A 20,208-nucleotide genomic window follows, 5' to 3' on the forward strand; every position below is an offset into this window, starting at 1 on the left:
GAGGTTCAATACTAGACACAAGCTAGACAGAGGATGTCTTTGGGTCTCTATGTTTCAGACATATCAAGTTTCCGTTGGTGTCTATGCACATAAAATTACTAGATTTTAGACATTATCTATCTTCACTTTGCAGCTGTCTGCAATAGTTGGCAGTAATCAGTGTTTTGGGCTGCCTGTCATTCAAAGTTCACTGACCCATTATGTTGATTTATTGATGTAATGGACAGATATTAGACTTCAATCGAAATGAATAATTGTCAGTCACTGTTGTTCAGTGCTAAATTGGTTGATATTGGTAAGATGAAGATTGACTTTACATTACATAATTTCTGTAGAGCATATCAGGATACAGTACAAACAAGTTTTGATGTAAACTGTTTTTCAGAGGCTTGTCAAAAGCTTTTCCAAACAATATTTCTGTAATATTTCTGTGATTTTTAAATATCTGCAGCGTATGTCCATAAATTTTGTAAGTGGTCTATGAATTACACAGATCTGAAGCTGACAACCTGTTACAGACCAACACAGTCAACACATCCCCAGGGAAGTCATTTCTAAATTCAAGCCGCACCACTTAACAACCGCTCATGGCATGGAAAACCACAGAAAGACTGTGGTAATTATATGTGTGGGTGAGCCTTCAAAACTTAATGCACACCAAGGCTGGGCTCTCATTGTGTTACTGTGTGTACTTTATACAAGGAGGGGTCACCAGATCACCAATTAAAAGCAGCAGAAAAACAAGCAGCCACTCGGTCATCGGAGTGCGGCGGTACATTTGCATTTATGTATTAATTCACCCATTCTTACCTTTGCAACCACTTGACAGCCTATCAGTCTGTAGTAAATGGACAGCCCCCCACCCTCCACCCCTTTTTTTTTTTTAAAACCATGGATGAGAATGATTAGTCTACAGACTTGTTGACACATAATAGATATTTTTCATGGAAAATAACAACAGTTTCTACAGAACAAGCTTTTTCCATATCTCAGCTCTAGTGGGGAGTAGCTCATAATTTCCATCGTCTTTGTTGTATGCGGTATACCATGTAACTCTGCTTTACTGTTCAGCCTTTTATGAAGAAAAACATATCCTGATGTTACCATACCAGGATCTGAATTAACACCAAAGGCTATAATTTTCACAACTGAGGAACTGCTTATACTGAAGGGTGCAGTAAAAGAATTATTCAATTAGCCTCATATGTTTTGCCAACAATGTCCTACATACCTAGTTTCTCGACAGAAGTCCTCATTGGGGCGGTGTTGGTTTATTTTACTCAAATGCTTATTATTATGCAATTAATATATTGTCATTTGTTGTTAGAGTAAAAAGTGGATTCCAAAAAAGGAAAACAAGATGAAGAATCTGCAGCCCATGATAGTGACCTGTGAGCAGCTGAGGTTGGTGGGAATCTCATTAATTCTGCCTCTGTTTGGTCACAAACAAAGTAGTAACGTATATATTTTGAACTGATGATGGCGCTAGATGAAAAGTTAGGGGATCCAGTTCCTGAGGAGGACACTGATGTCTGTACCACATTTAACAGCAATCCATCAAACAGTTGTCGAGCCACAAAATGACTACCTGCTGATGGCACAAGATTAAATGTAAAGGGATGACCAAAGTCTGACTGACTGACCGGTCGTCCAACTGAAATTGCAATCCTCGGAGCAATGCTGCTAGCGCACTGGTTGGTTTGGAAATTACCTACGACTATACATAGAGTCTTGGCCTTCACAGTGGCAATCTGCTGATATATACTCGAAAGGAACAAGGTTGCACGACATGTTGTTTGCTACATCACAAAGTTGGACATGTTTTCAAAGTGTCTGCCTTTGATGGTGAAAAAAAATAAGCTGTTGTCATAGCGGGGTAGGAAGTTATAAACCTGAAGTACATATTGAAAACAATCATGCTCCCAATGGGATAAACTTGCGTTGGTTTTAATGAAAAAACTTCACTGAAGTTGAGAAACCTTCCCAGAATAGCTAGGCAAAAACTGTTGTGTGGGTGACAAAAAAAGATCTCCTACCACACTCTGCTTCACCACCTTCGTCTTCTCTGGCATGACTGTTTGATGAGGTGAGAGATATTTAGCAGGTGGAGTAATTTCTGCCTGTGTGGGAGTGGAGCGCGTGTGTGTTTGTGTGCATATGTTACTTGTGAGTTCTAATCCGGTGCCAGATCTGTCTTGAATGTTGACTGATAAGGGTTTGATACGTGCTCCCTCCTTTAAGTAGGCAACAGTCATGACGCCCTAAATCTCACCTAACCAAAAGGCTAATGTATTATCATTTGACTGCAAAAAGTTCAGCCTCTACTAAGAAGAGTGTGATGGTACAGTATACATGTCCCTGCAGTGATACAGCACTTGACACCACTTAATGTGAATGTGGAGCTTTGTGTCCCATAGCCTCCCTTTTCAGGCCCTTATGGAACTGTAGCAGTACTTAAACCTGCAAAACTCAAATCAAGTTGCGTTGAATGGAATATAGACCAGTGCAGTTTAATTGCAGTTAAATTCTTGGAAATGCACCAGAGGCTTTGATCTTCAACCTTGATATACTCTCTGAGGCCATAAACAAAACATGTCAATACTTTGAATGTGGCTATTGACAGCAGTGTCTGTATACGCTTGCCTTGTTTTATACAGCTGGATTCTTACGTGTGAAAAAACACTGAATTTCCCCTTGCGGGATTAATAAAGTACTTCTTCTCATGTCTTCTTCTTATGTTGATTTATGGTATTGAAGATAAGATAACACTTTATCGATTCTAGATGGGAACATTGGGGGTTGCAGCAGCGCAAAAAATCAGACCAGATGAAGACGTAGAAAAGGTTCCACAGAGTAAAGGAAAAATAAGTAGAAATACACCATAAATCTAAATTACGGAGATGTATACAGATAGATAGATAACAGAACAGTATACAGTTGTATAGGAATGATGCATAGTACCACATAACAACATGCCTTTTCAGAATAACCTTTTAGGATTCAGTAATTGTACAAATGGCTTTGTTGTGTCTGGTGGCAGTGGGCTCAAACAAATGCCTGAAACACTGCCTCAGTGTGGGTGGTGCATTTACCCATGAGTGACATATAGATACCTTGATGCTCTCTTTGGGAGTCCCTTATAATGAAGTACTAAAGCTGTTTTCTATCCCCCGTGTTTCTCTGCCTCTGACTGTATGCATTTCCACTAGATGGTGCTGTGTAGTGCAACTTGAGGGAGCCTCCTCTGCTATAGGGCTGTGCTTGGATGGATGGAGGTACTCTGCCTTACTGTTGTTCTTTCCTCTGATTAAATAGAATTATGTCTTTTGATGTATTCTGAGGGGGCTAAGGTGGGTGAAAACAGTAAAACAATTTTGTTGAAATCCCTTCTCTCCTAAAACATAACCGCTGCAATCCAGAGGCAATCAATTGGTGCTCTGAGACTGCCTACATGTCTCTTCCTTGCTGTGTTGAAAAGCCAGTCTGCTTCTCACTGCAAGACAAAGAACGAGGATGGCCTCCTTTTACAAAATTGCATTGCCCTCATTGCCTTTGGTTATGAAGAAAGAAAATCATGCTGTCGTCATTTGTCCTCTTTGGTATTTTTGATTTTAGTTATGATTGGGTTGCTCTTTTTTGTCTTGTCTCTCTTTGTCATATTCTGTCTCTCTCTCAGAGCCTTTGAGCGGACTTCTTTCATGCCTTAGCAGCAGTCCAAGGCATGGAGATAACAATTTAAATTAAGGAGGCTCGGGAGAGGAACTGGGAATTTGTCTGATAGGCTGTTCTCAGAGGGTGTCTGGGGTCTACGAACTTCTAACAGTCAGCTTTTCTTTCAGTTAAATACATCATGTCCGTTTCCTGTAGTCTTGCTTTCTTTTGCTGTTTTGGTATTTAATTCTTTGTCTTTATTCCGTCACTCATCAATGGCTCATTTTATTACCCGCCATACCTCTCAGTGCTTATGCCTTGATAGGCTTCACCCAGGAACTCCGTCCTCCTGTGTCCACTCCAGCCACACTTATCCACATCACTCTGCTGCCTATTGAAGAAGAAACTCGGGGAAGCTGTGGACGAGAAAGAAAGGCAGGGTGAAAGGATCTTCGAGAGTTGCAATTAGTGGCTCCACTCACTATTATACTCAGTGATTCTGGTGCCTCTAAATATTAAGATGATGGTAGCCTTAATTCCCTACGTCTCCTACCATATTATTACTGTAATTTCTTGTTTATGTACTGTATTGATTTGTGGAATGAAACATGGTATTAATTGGACATGACAATATCCACATACAGTTAGCTACAGGTAGCCTATAAGGGATTTAACGAACACTGTGAGGTATGGTGCCCTTTAATTTTTCCTGTGTAGACTAGGTTGCTTATTTTATTTTTATTTTTGGAGTTCACACAGTGCTCTGTAAATCTATTAAAGGCACATTAATGGCTTTTGTATGATTTATTTTTTACATTTGAGGCATAATTTTATGTTTCATTCGACCCTTCATTGAATTCTGTTGTGATATGAGCACTATAACCTAAGTCACTTTCTGCCTTTCTGATGTTTGATGATGATGATGATGAATGACAGTGATGGTTTACAGATACAGCACATGGTCATGCATAATTACAGCTGCTCTGAAATTGCTGGAGAACTTCAACGAGAAATTGCACCACTTCCTTTGCTGTTATTTTCACTGAAAGAGTAGAGGAGCAGGCACAAGTACTGATCTGCAAAGAGGCAATTAATGGTGCGTCTACAAGCACTTAAGGCTTACTGTAGGAGTGGAGAACAGGCTTGTGAATGTGCGCCCAGTTCTACAATAAATTACATACACAAAACAGAACCATGCATGTGCAAGGCTTTATACATCTGATAAAAGGAATGTGTATGCATGTTTCTGTCTTTGTGTGTAGACAGTTTTATTTATTTAGAGTTTTACGTATCAGGCCCCATTAGTTTGTGAACAGCTGAGTAAAAAACAAGGCCATTCACATCCGATGCCAGAGAACATCCTTGAACTGAGAGAGGGTTTACAACCCTGCCCCCCCTCCACAATATACAACCACCTGTTATCACGTCAAGGTCGAGAACAAACCATGCGAGGTTCCCGTTTGAAACTGAAGGTTTTTTTTGTTTCTTTCTTTTTCAGTAACCTCAATTTTGGGGGCCTAAACATACTTGAAAACTCACCAAACTTTGCACGTAATTCAGACGCGGCGGAAATTTTTGTATTTTATGGGTTTCGCGCATGTGCATGACAAAATGGCTCATTAGTGCCCCCTACAGAGCAGCCCAGACAAAATTTCACCTACGTGTATGAAATTTCCGTGGCACATGTATCATGTCCAGATGTACCAAAAAGCCTCTTTGAGCGATGCCCTAAACCCAACAGGAAGTCGGCCATTTTTAATTTTATAGTCATTTCTGGATGATTTGAGCACTCCATACTTTAACAAACTCCTCCTAGGGATTTAGTCCAACAGACTTCAGATTTGTGCTGTGCAGTCTAAACCCATTGACAATTAAAAGTTGCGCAAACAGTGAGTTTTCATGGAACGATGTGCCCGTGGCGCGGTGTCCAAAATCGATGAGTCGCCATTAAACAGGAAGTTGTTGTAACTTCAGTCTACATGCTCACATCTCTGTCATACCGCCACCTGCTGGCAACAAGAAATGACACATTTTATGCTGCAATGTACTACACCTAGCAGGTCGGCCATATCAAACTGTCCCAGAAAACCCTTAACACATTGATGAAGCCATGTTGCAAAATTTGTGAGGTTTGAAAACTTTACGTGCTTGATAACTGTCCCGCCCCGAACACATCTACACGCCAATATTCATTTATAGTCGTATCGCCAAGTGCTCTAGAGCACCACAAAGGGGACACAGGAAGTGACGTATAACACCTTCATGCAGCGTCCAAAGCGTGTAGCAAATTCACAGCGGCACCGGCAGAGCTCCAGAATCTGAAACGCAGCTGCCTCACACACCGACGAACTTCAAGTGCGAGGGCCCACCCAACGCTGCTTGCAGCTTTCATTTTTTTTTGTATTTGTTGTAAACCAATCCAATAATTAGTTGATTGTTGAATTCCAGTATGTCCCTGTCCATTTACCAACAGTGCAGAAGTGATCCATCTTTCATACCGGTCAAAAGAGCAGTGATAAGAGCAAATACAAATAATTTCAGCATTTTATCGCTCTTCTTTCAGGTCCTTACCATACTCGTCTATTTGGGAAGTGAAAAAATGGTATCCCTCATAGTACATCAAGCGTTCAGTTGTCCACTCAAAAGTGTAAATGGACGCCTTCCCCAGTACATGATTTACTCACTGTGAGAATACTTGGGTCACTGACAGCTGACGTGAGGCAGCGATGGCTCTCCTAATTGTGGTCTGTCAGCACCAATTTAGCCGAGCCGTAACTTCATCTGAGACATCTCTGGTCTGCTCCTGCTTGACGATCGCTGTCTCTCCTTAACAACTGTAAGCTTGGCCACTGCTCATCAATTGAACCGTGTAATACAGTTGCGTATGGCTTAATGCAAGACGATCAGACTCGTTGTTGTCTGCCTTCCTCTGCTGACAAGCACTAGCTCGTCACTAATGGAGGGGCCGGTCCAGGGGAAACGGAGGCTGGCCCGCTCGGCTTTGTCCTTTTGCCAGGAAAGAATTTGTCAGGAGGCGTATAAGCTGTAGTCATCCAAATCACTGACACAGGGAATGAGTGACCGTTCAAAGGTTACAGCCTCAGAAGAATGGAAGCAAAGCAGATAGATTGATAGGCAGAGGAGAGGCGGTGGACATGTAGAGAGGAGATATTTGGTTTCATCCTCTCACTAACCATGTTACACTTCTGAGAGACTGTCAGACGTGAATCACATCCTCGGAACAGTAATTAGCAACTCTCCCAAGCTGTTACACGACAGCAAACTTTGGTAGCTGAAGAAGGATGTTGACAGTTGTGATATGTGTCATGTACTGAAATAGGTTCTCCTTTGAGTAACTGAACCAGCGTACAATCAGTAATAATGTGTCACAAGCATCATATGTTCATGTTGTGTCACCTTTGACCCTGACTGTGCTTGGTGAGTGGCACACTCAACTCACACTGAGCGTCTGAGGAATAATATGTAACCATTGTTTGATTACCTTTAAACATATTCAATTTTTTGCCCTTGGACTGAATTTGGCAGCATGCCCATTTCCCATATGCGATATAAAGCAACATTCTTGTTCAATGAAAACATTGTCATCAGTAAGCATCAGATCAGGTCAGTTGTGGTGGTCACCCACAGATTACATTGAGCAGCATTCATGAATGTCCTGTCTTTGATTTAATTTAAAATTACAAACCAAGAACACCTGACGGCTGTCAGTGGGGTGACAGACAATCATTTCCTAACAACTGAGACTGATGAGTGGATACAGAACTCATGGGGAGGGTATTTGACTACATTCTGCTACAGATATAGGGCATCAAGGTCAGCCATGTGGCAATATATTGGATTAGTGCTGGAAAGCATTTTATCAATGCAATGTCGCATTTGACATCAGTCAAATCACCAGGCTGTAATGCTGACCACACTATTTTGGAACTATAATCAGTATATAATCAGTGCTTGAAGTGGGAAAAAATGTATTTTATTTATATGAAGGGAAACAAAATTAAGGTGACAGGTGACAATTCAAAATATAAAAATATAATGGAATATAATTCAGTAATCAGCTTTTGAACAATGCACATTTGTTTCTTCTATATTTCAGTTGCTTGCATGTTTTCCTATTGTGCATTGTTTCATTTGTTATTCAACATTTCTTGTTCCAAGCTGTTTTTCAGAACATTTTTAACAAAAGCTTTCAAAAAGTGATGGAGACATTTTGATTCTGACATGTCCCCAGCGTCCCCAGTGGAAATGACACCTATCTGTCAATACCTTTAAATGTCCCGCCCCATCCAGGCTGTGACATTGACGAGCTACATTCAGCAGACGGCTGCTTGAACGGCACTCGAGCTTCTCTTCTCCCTCGTCTCTCTCCGCAGACAGAGATTAGCAGGCAGGCGAGAATGGAACAGGTGAGCGTAACATAGCGCCAAAGAACCTGATATGGAGAGGGCAGAGGAGAGTACCGGCAGCTTGGGAGAAGTCCCGGTATGCAAGAAAATGTCCTGGTACGCCAAAGAGTAAAAAGTGGAGGTTCCGGGCCCGCTTCAAGCACTGACTATAATGATAGTAATACTATCTCTTAATGGGATATTTTTGTAATTGCAATTGTGTTTTACTTATTTAATAGCCTATACTCTTCATAAACCTGTATGAAGGTTTAACCACTTGTACATTTCGTTTTTAGGTACGTGATATTTTGGAAAAAGTTTTGGATCCTACCAGTGTTATACTTGGTGCTTACACACAACTTAACATTTCATGAATAACGCTTATTTTGTCATTGATTTTTTTATTATTATTATTATTATTTTTTTAAGTAGCTCGGACCTTTGTTTAACTCGATTGATTGGGATTGGATTTAATTAAAGTCAAAACTCAAAGAAGCTGAGTTGAGTGGTGAGTAGTATGTGACTTTGTTACTGTGTTAGTGCTGTGGAAATGTATATTAATGGGGAATTTATCATTTTAGCCATACCAGTAATTCCAACCCTAACCCCTCTTAATGTTTTTTGTCTGGCCTCATTTGTTCATGTCAGGAACGTGGTTCAGTTTTTCACTCATTCATTGATAAGCAACTGCTTGAGACAGTAGTGATCAAAAGCAACCGTCAAGTTTTTGGGTGAAATGACAACTGAAGCAGTGATTAATAAAGTTAAAGCACAAATATGCACTTGATGGCTACATACATGACAGAGCCCTTACTTAGCCTACACTCCCACTACATTGTGGATTTTTTTAACCCCACAATAATGTAGTATGAAATGCTCCTCAGCTAAGAAGTAATGATGGGTACTAACCTAGTAATGCGGACATGCTAAGGAGAAAAACACGGCAGGAAAATATAATTGTTCATCCATTCTTTACTTTTTTTGCTCAGCGATTTTTGGTGGTGGAGAGGGTAAAAAAATCACAAAATCCACACCTCTTTTATACAAAGTATTGCTCTTGCTACACCCCCATGCACACTGTGGAGACATCCAAAGCTTGACAAGCCCGCTGTGCTGTCAGCGTTGCAGTTCTCTGTAACGGTCTCTGTAACAGGTGAAGTCACTCACACAGTTTAATGTGTTAATTAGAACATCTGGAATGATTTTGTATATAATATTTAAAAAGGGTGTAGAGGTAAAACTAGATTTAAATGAAACAATAAATACTAAGCTACTCCTTCTATCGTAAATACTGAATCTACTACATAGACATTGCTATGCCTTGGCCAGCGGCTTACTAATTGTGGTGAATAATCTTATACGAGCATGCATTGTGTTTGGGGTTAGACAAGCTTTCCAAGATGTATAACAGATATCACTCTCTTAATTATTTATTTATTCCTTGCTTTGTCACTACCAGTGGTTGGAAGATAACAGTATGTGGAGCAGAAAGCAGTGACATAGCTAGCGGCTGGGTTTATTAAAGGTGTTGGTGTACAGCTTCTCCTCTGTGCCACAGAGACTCTTGTTTGGATTTTAATTGGCTCACCGACAGGTACATGCTGTATAGATTGTTGTGTGTTTTTCCTGTGACTTCCCTTAAGTGGCTGTTTGTGTGTTGCTGTGTGCACTTTGTGTGTGTGTGTGTGTGCGCAGGCTTTAATGATGTTTGCTGAATGAACAGCATCTTGTGATGCTCTCCCCAATCACATGCTCATTAAATTGCCCCCTTTACAATGACACTATCCCCTGAACGTATGAACCCCTCCCTCAGTTTCCTCGACTGCTTGCATTACATGACATGTGAACACCGAATCCTCCCACTGGTGTGGACCTAATCCTCAAAGAAACCAGTAATTTTTTTTGTTTGCTTCTGATCTGAAATGTCATACAAATGTTAATTAAATGTTAATCAAACATCTTAACCACAGTAATGTCATCGGGATTTGGAAGTGATATATTTAACTGATTTGTGGCCTATTCTGGAGGTCATTCCTCCCTGGAGGCCCCTTTTCCTGTCTTGCAACGAGAAGAGACGATGAGGATAAGGCAAGGGAGGCTACATGCCGCAGAGACAATATTTCGCCTGCCTAATTAAAATGAATGTCAGCTTTCCCCCCACTGAGAAGTGCATCAGTCTCCCCTTGCGATAGGCCCAGAGTGAGTCTTACCCTGTCAGTGCCTGTCAGCAGTGCTATCCTTCTCCAGACGAATGCATTGCCCTGGCAGCCAGAGAGGCAGTGGCGATGATGTTTCTACATCTAATGGTTGCCATGTTGATCTCAGAGGCCCTGCTTTAAATGTAGAGGAGCTTCAGCCTAGACTTGCATGATTCTCATTTAAAACCAAGACGTGGACCCTCCGGGTCTGAAAAGTGAACCAAATGCGGAAGTGCCTTGAACCTAGGGCTGGACGATCTGACGTACAATCAATATCACGATTACAATTATGGAACAATTATTTTGTTGGGGAGGTGGGGATTGCCCTCATTGTTCACTGACAAGGTTTGGACTGTTAATATGCTCAACTATTAAAAGCTGCGTTTATTTATTTTTTTGATTTACAGATCTCACAAATCCTTTATCTAAATGTTAATTAATAAGGTAATGTTGATGTGCACATTACAGAGACATGGTTCCCCTATATTCGGCGCATCACCGCTACTGAATCATGACCGCTGCTACTAAGATTTCACTCAATCATTTACAATTTTTCTTGATTGCTTAGATGTATTTCTTGACATGATGCCTCTTTTTCTCGAAAGTCTAAACACAAATCCATAACTTCTCACCCAATTCCCGAAACATCCTCTTTTCAGGTCAAAATGAAGCTCTCGACTCAGAACCATTCAATCTTGCTGAAAAACCAAACTTTGCCCTCAGACATGACACACACGCGCTCAAAACACACACACTACAACACTGGTGAGATAAAGCTAGCTTCCTCTCCTCATTCATCAAAGGACATCTACGTGACAGGTGCTGTTATAAGAGCAGCAAAGTCGGGTATTTTAACTGCAGTGCAATGTGTTTGCGTAGCGAGTGATTGACGAGCAAATGTGAGAGAGCGAGCGGAAGAAAGTGACGCTGAAAGCAAGCGAGTAATAAGTTCTCAGTCTAGGAGTCTCAGTGTGTCCGTTAATAAAAGTCTGTCTGATGTTTCCACAACTGCTGGAAAGTGAAGGCGGTTAGCGCTGGCTAACATCTCCCTGTGCTCCAGACTCCGGTCTGAAGGCTGAGCAGGTCAATGAGAAAGACTGATGGGGCGTAGTCATGTGACTACACATGCGCTAAGTTGTTTCAAGGGGAAAGTGGCATAAACACACACACAATACACTATTAACAAGATTAAACAACCGAAATAACCAACATGAGAAAATTACGTTGGTTAGAGGATCTGAATTTCGGGTTTCGATTACTTTTCAATTAATCGTCCAGCCCAACTTGAACCTGCATTCTTTCTAATGGCCAACAGGGGGTGACTCCACTGGCTGCAAAAATAAATCTGATTGTATAGAAGTCTATTAGAACAATACCCTACTTCTCACTTGATTTATTACCTCTGTAAACACTTTCCTAATGAGTTCATGGTCTCAATTGCTTGTTTCAAGTCTTCTTCAATGACCACAGGAAGTTCATTTTGTAACACACCAATTTAGAATAACATAGATGATAAAGCAGGGTACGCTTTAGGGCGTGGCTACCTTGTGATTGACAAGTCTCTCCCATGTCCACCTGTTAGTTAGGATAGAGTGCCTAAGTCCCTCCCCTTCTGGTAGACCACCATGGGACCTTATGTATGGAATTACTCATATGATGTTTGTCAATTTAAAATATAAATTCAAAACTCAAGAAAGTCGCAGTTTTTTGTAAGACTGTGAAACTACAAAGACCAAAAACCCAAAGGTCGCTTAGGTGATGTAACTATGCAAGCACAGTAACACTCATCGCTTGGTTCACTTCCTCTCCTCGATCTTCAAAGGACATCTACGTGACAGGTGCTGTTATAAGAGCAGTAACTCCGAATCGGAAGGTGTGTAGTGAGTGTTTGATTGTCTGAGCGGCAGAAAGTGATGGTGAACGCGAGCGGAGGAAAATAATCTGGCAGTAAATGTACTGTGTCAGTTATGGTGTGTCAGCTTCTCAAGACCAAGAAAAGTCCATCTGTTGTTTCCCCAACTGCTGGAAAAGTGAAGCCGGTTTGCACTAGCTAACCCCCCCCCTTCAGACTGCGCTGCTGAGCAGAAAAGTGTAGGCTACGTCTTTTGGCTGCTATGTAACTTAACATTAGCTCCATTTAAAGAAAGAACCTACTTGTCCAAGAAAGGACGGAGGTAACTGGAGGAGCTGAGGTTAGCAAAGCAAATTAGTGATGCAAACTAGTCCTTTTAAGAGAATGAGGTTTCTTTTTGGATTTTAATGTGCAAATAAAATGCACCTCAGAAGGGAGGAGGTTTCTCATGTTGCCTATTTTTTATATTAATGTCTACAGATAAATGTCAGAGGCTGTAAAATGAAGACACAAAAGGCAAACATGAACAGTGGTCTCTATAATGATTCATATTATTATATTAGTCATATTAACAGGGTTTTAGGGGGTGATGCCCAAAACATGCTGTGCTATAAATGTAAAATCACTGTGGAGAGCATCATAACCAACCAAATTACTTTCCCCAAATCTAATGGATGTAGTTCCTCCCTAGAAGACTGATCTTTGGGTGTTGATTGATTAATGGCCCAACATGATGTGACATATATGTGACATTACATATTTTTCGACCATTTGCAATTTTCCCCCCGACCATGACCACCACCAAAACATCATCTAAAGCTCACATGAAACTAAGGGAAAACACTGAAATTTTAAGCTATTTTAATGTGCATCGCATACTCATGGAAACAAGAGCAATGCCGCTGAGACAGAGTGTTGGGGTTATATATTCAGACATACTACGCACTAAATGCTTGCTTCATTTTCATAACTCAATCCGAGGGGAAACACTGCTTCAAAGATGAAAACATCACAAGATTAATTTGAGGCTATATGGATAAGATAGAACATTGCATTGTCATTTACTTTCAGCAGCTGATTTGGGAGTCATTTTTAATCTTTCATAACATATCATTATCTTCAGGTGATGAACATTTTATCTGAGGTAATCATCAAGTACCAGAGATAATCATCTGAGGCACTTTATGTAACTGCTTGTTAAAAACAGAGCAAATTAAAAGGTGGATAAATGTTGAGGTCTAAAGTTTGTTTTTGATTCTTAGCGGTTGTGATGAAGTAAATGTAAGAATGGAAGTGGTTGTCATGTTAACATGTTCAGCAGGTAGTGCTTACCTTAAGATCTGTCCTGCAAATTAGCCTTATGCACAAAGTGCAGCTCAGGCTGATGGGAGTGCTATTCGTTTTGCAGGTATTTTTCTCATAAATCAAAGCTTATATTGGAGCTAGAGGAGAATTTAAGCGATCACCAAAGCCATAACGATTCATCCTTTGTGGAACTATATGAAATTTCATGACATTTTACTCCAGAAATGTCAACCTGCTGGTGGCCCTAGAGGAAAAGTCATGGGATCATTAAAGTTATTAGGATCATCTGGGATCAATGAGCCTTTTTTCAAAATGCCATGACAATCCAAAGCATATTTGTCAAGATATTCCAATCTGAGCAATTATTTGGTTGTTGTTTAAACTGTTAATTTTCAAATGCAAGTAAAAAATGTGCAAAGGGGTTTAAAATATTTCTCTACAGTAGTTTCCAGAACAGTATGTTTCAAGAATGTTCCAGAATAAAATCAAATAAGTCCTAAATCCCGAGATAAGAGATTGATTTGTTATTACATATGCATTTTAACCGTCATCGCTATGTATGTGCATCTTCTGTCTGTATTAATCATCAGGTAGAAGAAGAGTATCCAACTGCTGATTTAAAAAAATATGCACATCCACAGTAAATTGACCTGAGCAGTGAACATGCCTTTTAATGAACATCTCCTTGAAGTTTTGCCATCAGTGAAGGCTGGATCTAAAACTGAGCGCAGAACTTCCCAGGCCCTATTTGGCCTTGGTGAGCACAGTATAGAGCACAGTAGCCTGCTGGGTTCATTTGGACTACTTGTGCAGATAGATGAAAATGTGAGTGGTTTAGTGCTCTTAAGTTAATGATCTCTGTGCATGTTCCCTCACTTCCTCCAGGGTATCTCATTGTGGAGAATAAGTAGCGGGTGCTGTGGGCCTGGTGCCTGTCACAGGGTCTTGGCTGAAATAATGACTTGAGAACAGCCCAACAGACTAAGGTAATAGTAATAACTGTCAGACTCCGTCTCCCATCAATGCTCACATCCCCCTAATTTAGGATTAATTCCTGCTGTACTCCAGAGTCGCTGAATGTCTTGTCATTTTCTTTGAGCTTCCCAAAAACTATGTTCCTGCTCCTGCCTTATCTCAGCTTATCACAAACTTGGCTTTTTTTTTACATTTGGACACATTTGAATGAGCGTAGCAATAGCAGCTCTGAATTGGTAGATGTTTTTTAAATTAGTGTTGCTTTAACTTTTATATAAAAGAAGAGGCCTTTCATACCTTTTTTAAGTTTGTAAGTGAGGATGAAATGGGGTTTCAGCTGTCTTTGATGTGCAAAACTCGCCATCACCTTTTGATAATTTCACATTTTTCCCCTCTTCACAGTACCTCCCCCCCCCCCCCCTCTAAAATTTGATGATTACCTTTCTTGCTCCAGGTTGCAGACATAGGATCGTTGTTTCCGCCTGGTAGTATGTTTGAAACAGGCACTTTTTTTATTTGGAGATACTGCAGTGTTATATTTCACACTTCTAAACAAGGTTGATGGATTTTTCCCTTAGAAAATGCTTTGCCAGTTGGAGCAATTATGTGTGCAGTGACATCGCCGGTTATTGTTTTCAGTACAACTTCATGAAAAAGTTTGCTGCTGCCTTGTTTTTGCCTTAGGCTACTGTTTCTATTTTTTCTCCCAAGTGCACTATTGAAACAAGTGCTTGGTTGCTCTCCGAGTGAAAGTTAATGACTTATTTTAAATATAGCCTTTAACACTCAAATCAACAGTGTAATCACACTTTGGGGAAATTGACTATTGATCGTTCCGCCTTGTCCGACATAATGGCCAGCGCCACAGCAAACAGTCTTAAAAGCGATTTTAAATTCAAATGGAAAATTCCTTGATTAATTCAAACGTTTCCTGCTCAAAGCTGTGCAAGTGCAAAAAGTCATATTTTATTTCCACTGAAATATAATGTCATTGATTTGATGTCTCTTTGCTGTCACCAGCAGGCTTTGCAATTGATTAAGACTCACTGAGTTACTGTGGTGCTCAGAATGAGTCGATGTGTTTGACCCTTTAGGCAACTTTCGTCTCTACTAAAGGCCTTCACCACATGCATACACCAGCTAACTACCTCCTGTATCACTGTGTTCTTACCACAATGCCAATAAACCACCTACACACTCACGTTGATGTAGCACTGATCTCCGCTGTCATATAATCAAGAAACTGCATATTGTTGTTCTTAATCTCATGTATGCCTCCGAACGTTGTGAACTGCTTGTGTGTAAGGATTACATGCATAATGTGAATTTTCTGCTTTATATGAAACTATTATCCCTGTTTGTTTACTCAAACAACGACTTAAGAGTCTCTTTGAGATTCCTTCAATCCTGTTGTTTGCCAGCCCAAGCTGTCAGCAGTATATGCAGTTCATATGTAGATCACACCATTCCAAAACACTTTAAAACCACTGAACTGAAATCATGATAGCAATTCATGTTGCTGCCAGCTTTGTTTCTCAAAGGGAATTCTTAATTTGTGCTGTCCATGTTTCAGTGCCATTGTTGAGATCACAGAATTCCACATTTGAGAATGTCTTCCATTTTGACCATGAATAACTTAGTACTTTTTTGAAACTCAGTGATGGATGTTCACTTCACATGTGTTTGAAGATATGTGGTTGTGGTGAAACATGTTAAGTTTTGATGGGTGTTTTTTTCTATTCCTTTTTATCCTTACTCGTCGTTACTCAATTGTGAACATAGAGTCCTTCTCACTTTCCTATGATTGAAAGACTCAAAGTGCGTGATAAGCATTGAGTGTCGGACAGATAAAAGCTTTTCCCTAGGCTGTAGGTGTCCCTGCAAAAAAGGGGTCCGTGATTGGTTCTTTGTTTCTCTCATGCTCTGAGCTCAGCCGGCATTTCTGCTCCCGAATCATCCCTTGCAACCGAATATATTCATTGAATAATACAAGAAGTGAGTGTGTCGGGTCGTGGGCCAGACACTCATTTCGCTCTTTCCCTTGTGTTCTGTGGGAGCACACATGTTAGAGACAGAGGGTGCTTAAAAAAAGAGATGCATTAGATAAATTGCCTCACAATTTTTACTGGCTACTCCCTGTGCCATAAAGTGATCTTTCTCTAGTTAGATCGTTTTTACAAAATCATCACTCTGAAAATAGACTTGTTTGATTGAATGTTTCATATAAAGCATCTTATTAATTCAACTCCATGAGATGGAAAAACAGGCAATGCCTCAAGGGGGAATATACTGCAATCTGTTTATGGCTGCCATATATTTCCGGAGTTACAATTCAAAGAAATAGCTGTTAATGTCTGTGCTACTTGGGGGTAGAGTTATAGTCAGAAACAAACTCCCTCTCGAGAGGAATGGAGTATTGATCCGCATCTGGGGCTTCTTGAATCATGTGAGACTTTGAAGAGGTCTTCATGTACATACAGTAGCAAACATTCAGTGATATGACTAGGTACTATTTGTTAGACTTGGACAACAGTAACACACTGCGTATGACTGACCAAACTGTTCAGACTAGACTCAAATGCAGGACTTGAACAGGAAATTATTCCAAAATAAATTAAAAATAAGACAAAACGTATAATTCTCAAAGCACCTGCAGAGGGTGAAATGCACCCTTAACTGCACTAACAAGCAAATAGTCCCGTCTCTGCGCTATTTGCACATATTTAAATTAGGTATTAAGTAACTGAAGCGCATTTATTAGGTGTCACGCCCAGACTTTCAGGTGATCATGGCAGCAGTGATTCTAGTCAGGCGAAGCTAAAGCGCATCACAGTACGTTATATTCACACGGAAGGGAGAGACGGTACCATACCTGATATTCACCACAAGAAATAACTACAACATGATGCAGATTTGTTAAACATATGAATTCATACTTTGTCAGGTCTGTCAGCAAGACAGCAGGACAACAACTTCTAAAATGTTTGTTTTCTGAATTGGATCGATCAGGGCTATGCTATGCTAACTTGGTCACAGTAAAGTACAATGATAGCTGAAATAAAGTTACAGACACATGTTTTCTGAACTCACCACCTCCTCGCTTTCTTTTCTCCAAGTAATGTCCAGTTTTGTCCGGTTTTTATATAAATATGAAGTCGTAGTCCGACAGAGCTAACGATGCTAACAACAACACTGGAGCCGGATGTGCACGGAAGCTAGCAGTAAAGAAGCTCCAGTGAAGAAAAAAAATCCCCAAAACTAAAGTAAAAAGCTAATTTAATAAAAGCAGTTTACTCCAAGCTCCTCCCGCGAGTAAACGGCGTAGTTGTCAGACCAGAATCCGACCGACTACGGGTGTTTATTTGTCCAGTGGTTGCAGCTCTGCTCCCTGCTCCTCTCCCCCAAGTTTAGCAGCTCTCAGCCGGCCAACAGATTTCCAATCCGCCGCTCTGCCTGGCCCTCTCCACACAACGCTCAGAAGCCTCGGTGACGTACGGACAGTCTCAACACTGATAGGCTTTCGCGACTCAGCTTCATGCGACTTCTTCGGTTGAGTTGAATATATTCAACTACGCAAATGTCTTCGCATTGCCAGCCCTGCCCCTTTCGCGTCGCTCCGCCTGACAGGATCTATGCATCTTTGCATTGACATTGTATGTAAACTCACCGCCTCGAACGTTCGCTTCGCTTTTGGTCTGAAAGCACCATAAGAACCAGACAACTTCTTTGCCAACACCCACCCCCCCCTCATTGTTTGTTAAGAAATCTGACTTGTGGGCTCGGTTGATTCTACATTCATTTGTACAACAGGTGAGCAGACTGGGAGGAATGATGAGCTGATTGAGACCGGGTGTGTAGATACAGCTGAGCTGGGAGCCAGGAGAGTAGGGAAGGGATGGCCTCCCCCGCGACAGCAGACTTGCAGGCAAAGACGAACACAGAGAGAGACAGACATGGGAAGACTGGAAACTCAGGCAAGGGGAAGAAACAAGGAACACAGAAGCTATAAAAAAGCTATAACACAGACTACATGTACGTATACGGTCTATAAAGCTGTAGCAGAAATCAAAGGCAAATAATGGCTGTGGAAATGGCAAGCATGCAAGTTTAAAATATTTATGGGTTTAGATTTGTTCATTTGTATTACAAAAAAGGTGTATACTCTGATTTGGCAACTAAAACAACACACATGTCTTTAACCGTTTCACCTTTAGTGCGCTTTGTTCCCTCCTTGTAGTGTGCAAAATGTCAACTCCATTAACCTATCCAAACACTTTACTTTGGGTTTATTTGAGCAAGCACTGGACAGCAAGGTTACTTTGCATAATGCATAATAATCTGACATTTTGAAACTGCTCTCATCAGACAAACAAAGGCAGCATTGGTTGTTTCTTTAAAAGTTTCCCTGTCAAGGACTTCCTGTGGCAGTGAGTATGACTGTCGCCTGTCAGTAAGTAAAGGCTGACTTAACCTGAAGTTGTTAGAGGTAAATGGTTGTGACGGATGGTTATACAGTCAGATTTAATGGAAAAGGCACTGCTGTTTGAGGGAGCTCTCAATGAATCAGAGCAGCATAAGGATTCTGCTGAGAGAGGTAATCCTCCGAGTGGAAACGCAGAAAATCTCAGCTTGGCTGAAGTGGAAAAGTTGGTTGATCAATAAAAGCAAAATTCGACAAAGAGCAACAGAAACAGACTTAGCTTTAACTTTAAATGTACGCTCAACCTCCTGTTCCACTGACGAGACAAAACATAGCAGCAACATCAGAGCTGTGTGGAGCAAATCCCCACATTAATACATTAACAAACATAAATGCCATTTTTCCATTGTGTTTTCTATATTGTGTTCCACAATTTGAGGTTATACGGTCGTCCGTTGTTGTTGCGCCCTCTTGCTCAGTTGTCATGGAGATAGCTCAGTTGTCATCACATGACCTAAGCATGGAACATTGGTCACATGATAACAGTAAATGGTGCGGAGACTGTAATTCAGATGATCGTTTGGCATCAGATGTGGACGGCCATCCTTGATCTTCCTCCGGCTGTCCAATGACTCCTGGTGAAAGACCTTGACCTCTTCCCAGTAGATGCTGTTACTGGTTTTGGTCTTGTGTTCACCGACAGCTGATGTTGTCCGTTTCTGGTGTCCATTCAGTGTCTTGTCCAGGGTCCTAGCTGTATCACCAATGTCATCTTCCCTATAGTTGTTGCATGTGGTGTCGTACACCACTCCCATTTTCCTCTGAACTACCGCCTTGAACCGACCATCATTAAGACGAAGCTACCGGACCAGATGGTGGTAAGCCGGCTACCGGCGGTGTCTCCCCTTTCTGAAGGTCTCATGCACCCACACTTTTCCCTGTCTCCTGCGTGTTCGTACACCTCTCGTCCTCAAACAGGGCCAGAGATAGCACCCTCTGTTTGTCTATTTATATGACAGTTATTACTTAGCGGCAAACAATACAATAATTGCTACAATCTTCGATTAGACTGACAGGAAAGCTGATTCGGTGGTTGCCTAGTCAGATTAAAAAAAACGCAGCACACAAAAAAGGCATTGATGTGCACCTCGCGTTTTTGAACCTGCAAAGCGCTTTCTGTCTGATCGGGGCCTTAAGATACATTCCGGTTGTAACAACCCCAGTTTGGAATGTTTTGATCAAATGGTGCCATTTCATTCAACACACATGTTGAATTACTGTATCAACAGCAGTGTTGGCACAATCTGCTTCAAGACTACTTCAGGCAGTTCCTGTGTTTTCCCATAAGACCACCCTTTGGACAATGCATGGCATTAACAATAAAGATGAAAAATGAATGTT

At 41.0% G+C, this 20,208-nt stretch overlaps 1 protein-coding gene across 3 annotated transcripts in view; it reads left to right on the forward strand.

Moving 5' to 3' along the window:
• Window positions 1–20,208, forward strand: part of nphp4 (nephronophthisis 4) — a 197,005-nt gene that overhangs the window by 88,137 nt on the left and 88,660 nt on the right. The window lies entirely within an intron of this gene.

Source organism: Micropterus salmoides, unplaced genomic scaffold (genome assembly GCF_014851395.1).
Source record: "Micropterus salmoides isolate LMB-PRFRI ecotype aquatic unplaced genomic scaffold, ASM1485139v1 Ms_hic_scaffold_16, whole genome shotgun sequence".
Classification (NCBI taxonomy): Eukaryota; Metazoa; Chordata; class Actinopteri; order Centrarchiformes; family Centrarchidae; genus Micropterus; species Micropterus salmoides.